Below are 7133 nucleotides of genomic sequence, written 5' to 3' on the forward strand. Positions count from 1 at the left end.
TGAGGTAACTATCAGACTCGGTCGAAATTGCATAGTAATGAGCATTTAGGTGGCAACGAGCTTTAAATATCAAGCGTGAAGTTATGCCGTCTCAGCTCAACAGCAGCCAACCAAAACAGGTTGTTATAAACAGGCATGCTTTTATTCGGTTTTTCCGCGATGGTGTAATGAAGATCGCGTTCAAGCACCTGATGTTAAATATTAAAACAACATTGAAACAATAATGTAATGGTAGCCACTCTCTGAATGATGTGGTGGTCCTAAATAGGGCAGTTTGTCTTGTGCTAATGTTCGCTCAGAAAGTAAAGTGTGGGGATCGAACGGGATTTACACAACACCACACTGTACTTTCCTAGTTTGCTTCATTAGTTTTGTATTCTTCAAGTTAATGATGGTATATCTACGGTTTTGTTTCAAGTGTATCAGCCAAATGTAGTTAACTACGGGTTGATCATATCATTAAAAAAATGCCGACGATTTATCATCACGAGTTGTATAGGTCGAAGAGCTTCTTGCAGCCAACAATTTAACCCACAGTGTTGCTTCAGCACTGAAACTATGCGATGAATCATGAATTGCAAACATATTTTTTTACACGTTTTACACGTAGTATGCCATTGGTTAGTGCATTTAATTTGTTTGATACAATCATTGTGCCAACTATTTCTTATGGTAGCGATATGGGGGTACGGAAATTCGGAAATCGAGAGGGTACAGATAACATTTTGCTGATATCTACCCGGTACTTAGCATTAATAGTTGTACAAACAATGTAGCAATACAGTTAGATCAATATTTTTTTAGTTTTTGCAGTGATACGTTCGAATTTAGCATGGTAGAAAATGAAATTCACTTTGTTTTTATATGTCCATTTTATAATGATCTAAGGGCTGATCTTTTGTCAATAACCCTATGCAATTATGCAAATACTGACAGTCTGGGCTTACTTCGTCGCTACACAAACTGCCACACCATATTTCAAATAGCTCTATATCTTTTAAAAGTTTTAAAGCGACGAGATGAATATGAATTCAGCTTAACTTAGTACCGTATGTTTACATGGATGTTGTAATGTGTTTAAAACGTGCTATGCACTTTTCTACCCATTACATTTTATACGATGGGCTGAGGCCCTGTACAGAAATAAAATTACATAATACAACATTGACTAATACTAAAATGAATAATTGTAGACAGATTTCGACATGAAATCGTGTCACTTTTATGTGCGCTACCATCTGCGAAGAGCGAAAAAACTCGTAAGTAGCCTTCTACCTTAAAATACTTAGACAATAATGCTAAGATAAGTACAGTCTTGTCTTTTTTGTGTACAACATTTTGCCGTAGTGGATCAATGGTGTGGATGTGTTTGTCTGTAGGTGAGGAATGGCTCAGGACCCCTTCTCTAAAATGGTAAAATAGTTCAAAGATGTTATGTGAAATATCTTACCTACGTAACACAAAGAAAACCAATTGAATTTAAAACCGATAATATAAAAATGTCTGTAATCTGTTACACACTTTTTAAATATTATAAAATTCACACATTTCACATCAAATATATAATTGTTGTTTTCGAACCCCCTATTCAAATGTGCTGGCTACAGGCCTGTCACGTGTGCCCAAAGCCTGAAATTGGCCTTTGAATAATAAGCGTCATCCAATGGAAAAGTTATGGGCATCACTGACTCAACCAACATACCTGTGACTGGTCGTTGGTGCACAACGGTGAATGTTTTTTTGAGTTGTTAATTTGATCAAAATTTATGGGGAAATGTAAGCAGAATAAATAATGTGTGTTTTTCATCAATTTTGATTCACGGTTTTATGCTCACCAAAGACCCTGGTAGAATCTATGTGCTCACACTGTTTATGTCGGATGTTTTAGTTCCCGGGCCCACCATAACTAAAAGCGGCTAAAGATCCGGAAGGGGATATCTGCGATAAGGATAATTATCGTGTAATTATTGTTGCTACTACCTCATCCAAAATTTTAGAAAGAGTTTTTCTTATTCGATGTATCGAGTGTCTCTCTAAAGATAATAACCAGTTCAGTTTCAAACCAGACCATGGCATTGACTTTTCTATTTTTGTTTTTATCTATTATTAGAGCAATAACACATATGTTTTCGTTAAGTTTATCGATTCCTCTGGGCCCTTCGAATTATGTTCGTTATATTCTTGTTGATAAGGTAATCCTGTGGGGGGGGGGTAAACCTTTTTTAATGAGAGATTTACTGCGACCGCAACAAAGAATGGTACGACAATATTGCAGTTTAAGACATTATTTTGTTAATGATATAGCAATAGTGTAGCCATTGCTTGTTATGGCAACACTTTGTACAATGTATCTATTTTGTTAGCAAAAAACAGTGTCCCATAATGCAATCGTGATGTTCGTTTCTTTTTTTCATGCTTGTGGTGACGGTAATTTTTTGATATAAGTATATAACTATCGTGTTTTTTGGCGTTTTCATGCGAGATTGGGTCAAACAGGGTGGTATCTCTTCACCTACTTGTTTTCTCTTCTTTTAGTTGCCTGATGATGGAACTATAGAATTATTCATGTTTATTTCACTGGATGATTGCAAATAAAATATTTGGTGGTATTTCATTTGACAAGTGTGAGCTTTTGTCCATTGTCACATTCTGTTTATTTCTGGAAAACAAATTTGCTAATTTAATTATGAACCCCTAGACTGAATAAATTGCAATTTATCTTACAAACGAAATGGTCACTGACGGTGGTCAATGAGGCAGGTTTTGTTGAAATTAATGTAAGGATAAAAGAATATTTAACGGGTAGACACCACATAAAAAACTGGCGTGGCCAACTAATCTGCATACGACTGGTGACATAAAATACTTGTATGATAGTTATGCCGGCGTGAATCGAAATATGCAACACAACATCAACTATGTGCGACTTTGCTTGGTTACCATGACTACTATTGAGGATGCTCGGGAGGCTGCTGCAATCAATACGTGGACACGATCCATAATGGTTTTGCGATTATACTTTCAGATTCAAGTATCTGTTTGCAACATGTCTTGTGCGAATATTGCTATATATTCTTATTTATGAATACATGGAACATTGATTAGTCGATTTTACTGATGAATGGGGTAGGGGATTAATATCGCCTGTATACAAGAAGGGAAATAAGGATGACCCCGGTAATTATAGGAGTATTATGTTATTAAACGTCATAAGTAAAATTTATACAAGTATATTAAGTAATAGATTAAATACCTGGTTAAAACATTATAATGAAATTGTAGAAGAACAAAGTGGTTTCCAGAAACATAGAAGCACATTGGATAATGTTTTCATTTTACGTACTCTTGTGGAAAAATATGTCTTTCAGTTAAAAGGTCGTTTCTATTGTGCATTTGTGGACTATGAGAAGGCCTTCGATAGGGTACATCATTGCTCATTGTTTTACAAATTATCGAAGACCGGTCTCAAAGGCAAATTATTTAATTCCTTATATTCAATGTACCAGCATGTAAAGGCAGCAGTGAAACTCCCTGGGGGTAACTAACTACTTTAATATTAGTATGGGTTTACAACAGGGCTCTGTGATTTCACCTCTTTTATTTTGTTTCTACATTAATGATCTTCATGGGGCTTTTCAACGAGGTCATGAAACTGTAGTTTACCTGTGTGCTTTGAAATTGTGTTACCTATTGTATGCAGATGACCTGGCTCTGTTTAGTAGTACACCTATTCGTTTACAACGATTATTGAATAATTTGGCAGACTATTGTTCAAAGTGGAGACTTACAGTGAACCTTAAGAAAACTAAAATTATTGTTTTTCGGAAAGGGGGTCGTTTAAAAAACAGTGAAAAATGGTTTTGGAAGGGTAAAAGCATTGAAACTGTTTCAAAATATAATTATTTGGGGGTTATACTTTCCAGTTCTGGAAAGTGGTACCAGGCACAAAAATATGTTTCTCAACAGGCCAGTAAAGCACTTTTTTGTTTGGAAAAAAAGATACAGAATCTGGGTGGTGTGCCGCCTGATGTTGCTTTTCGTATATTTGATTGTAAAATCCTCCCAATTCTCCTCTACGGTAGTGCTATTTGGGGCACACATTCTGATATTAATGATGTGGAGAGAGTACACAATAAATTTTGCAAATTTTTACTAAGTGTTAGTTTGGTTGCCACTAATTCCGCTGTTAGGGTTGGGACGGCATTATCTTAGAGTGTATGTAAATGTTGAAATTATTCGTTTTTGGTTAAAACTAATACGTGATGTTTCTCCACATATTTTAAAAGAATCGTATCAATTTCAACTTAATATGGCAGGAGCAGGTACTATCTGCTGGGCTTTGACAGTTAAAAATCTTCTCTATAAATATGGTTTTGGACATATTTGGATTGACCAATATGTAAGTAATTATATTGCATTCCTGGAACTATTTAAACAGAGGTGCTTTGATATTTCCAGACAAGATTTGAGCTCTGAAATTAATAGAAGTCTCAAACTAGTAACTTATTGTAAGGTGAAACATGAATTAACATGTGATAAATATCTTACAAATATTGGTCAGTCTTATGCAATATACAGAAATGCTTTATCTCGTCCCATGTACTACAAATTGAAAAGGGTAGGGCCAGTGGTACTCCACGTAACCAGAGGTTGTGTCCTTTTGGCTGTAATGTAATTGAGGACGAATACCACTTTACATTAGTTTGTCCCAAATATAACTCCCTAAGGTTGAAGTTTATTGCACAGTATTACTACTCCCCACCTACAGAGATAAAGTTTATTTCATTATTTCAGAATCAAACCCCATATATACAATTAAACCTTGGTAAATTTATATTTTATAGTTTTCAAGTACGTCAGCTTATGCTTGAAGAGAACACTTAATTATGCAAATGTTATGTATTATGATTTTATATTTGTTTTTCTTTACTTGTTTCTGCGACCATTCCAATCTAATTTATTATGTATTTATTTGTATCTGTACATAAGGCCAATGGCCCCAGTACGAAATAAAGATATATATATACATCTAGTCGATTTTACTTTGTGTTATCGGTAGATATGTCATGTATTTGTGGCAGTTTAACGAGCTCTAGGCACTACCGTTATTGTTCAGTGAACATTATATGTGATCCTGTTTCTGAGAATCATGGATTCAAGTAACGCCCCCAATAACATATGAAAAAGTAATAACAATTACGACTCAGTCTTCAATATTATGTTGGAATAGTAAAAGACGTTATAAAAAATAATGATTCGATGCAGCAACTCATGAATTATTGGTCGATCGTCCAAATGAATGGATGTGGTTTATTGATTGATTTTAGGCCATCAAAATATTGTTCATCAATTAAAAAAGTATAATAGAAAATGAAAAATTATATAAGGGCTCTTATTTTGAACTTATGACTAGTAATAATAGATTATTAATTAATATAATAATTAATTAGAGTTTTCAAATACAATTGCCAGTTGCTCAGTCAATGCACAGTCCCTCGGTGGAGGGACTGTGGTCAACTTGAATGTGAATGTAATAGCGCAAATAAATTGTGGATGGAATTCAATGTCTATCCACGAGCGTTTTTGACAAAAATCGGAAAAAAACACAAATATTTCTGTACATCATTCTTCAAAATCATCTTTCAACATCACACATAGAGCAATATTATTCAAATCGTACATATACGGATACTGAATTGATTGGGTTCGTGCATCGAGTTTTTCAATATTCACATCTGACATGCACGGTGTGATCAAATTCACATATATGCATCGGACATCATATCGGATAAACACATGATTTTTTTTGTCACAATCAAATCCAAAATCGTGTTTATTATTGTTTAATAAACGAATGCACTTGCTGACAATGGGAGTTATATCTCATACATGGTTGGACTAAAAAAGTTTAAAATCTCTCGCTTATAGTACAAACGGAGACTGTCCTTTGACAATGACTTATCCTTTTCAATTTACGCACATATAGTAGGTGTATTTTGAAGCATAATTTATAGGTTTGCATGTACCAGTGTCACGTGACACACACACACCAGTGCAAGACGAGTGACATATATAGTCAATCTGTTCGTATTACAGTCAGGTTTCACATGATAATACTATCAAATGCGAATATCATAAATAATGAATGTATGCTATTATACTTCTTATCTATATAAGATTTTTCACAATGGACGGGTATATATACTAGTATTTTTTTTTAAGTCGTAACCTTTACAATCCATGACAATTCTTCGAAGACATCAACAATTATTGATTTATTTTGCCCATTAATTATTTAAACAATACGTGCTTGTTATTATCTCTTATGTTGCGTAATTAGATCAATCAGATGAGCTGAAGTGAGTGGCAATCTCATTTTAATATCTAGAATGAAATACAAGTACAGTAATTACAGAATAGCGCCACCTCGGTCAGTGTGATGAGCGTATGCCGATGAGGGTTGGTATTTACGATTATCCACGCGCTGATATGCATAATATGGTGAAAATAACACTCTGATTTCTTCAAGACCCCGTACTCAATAAATTAAGCAAATACAAAAATAAGTAGAAATAATCTCCGCGAATGACCAGAGTACGTCTATTCGGACACATTTTCTCATCTATCCCAAATTGCGTGATTCGGACGACGAACAATTATACCTTACTTTAAAGCGCGGTGGTCGTCGCGCAGCGCGTGTTCGAAGTTCATGTAAATAAACAATGTATTTTACACGCGTTGTATACGTCGCTATGAGTTCCATATCGAACAGGACGCGGCGCGACGACTGCCGCCCTTTAATTGTTATTTTAATATTTCAGCGCGCAAACACATTTATTGTCAAACATTTAGTATATATGCACGTCAGTGTTCACATACAAACACTGGTTGCCAATAGTGATAGGCTTATTACTTGTCATATACGTTAGTATATGACGTATATAAAATAACAATCACTTTAAAAAGCAGAATTTAACTTACAAGAGATTCTGCTATCAACCCGGAGGCAGAAAGTTGACATATAACTTGTTAGTGTCATAACTCCTGACACCATCAAAGAACGTACAGTTATAAGTCAAACATTCGGGATTCACAGTGAAGCAGATAACAAAAAAAATGTAACAGCAGAATCA

Source organism: Saccoglossus kowalevskii, chromosome 2 (assembly GCF_978046115.1).
Source record: "Saccoglossus kowalevskii chromosome 2, keSacKowa6.1, whole genome shotgun sequence".
NCBI classification, from domain to species: Eukaryota; Metazoa; Hemichordata; class Enteropneusta; family Harrimaniidae; genus Saccoglossus; species Saccoglossus kowalevskii.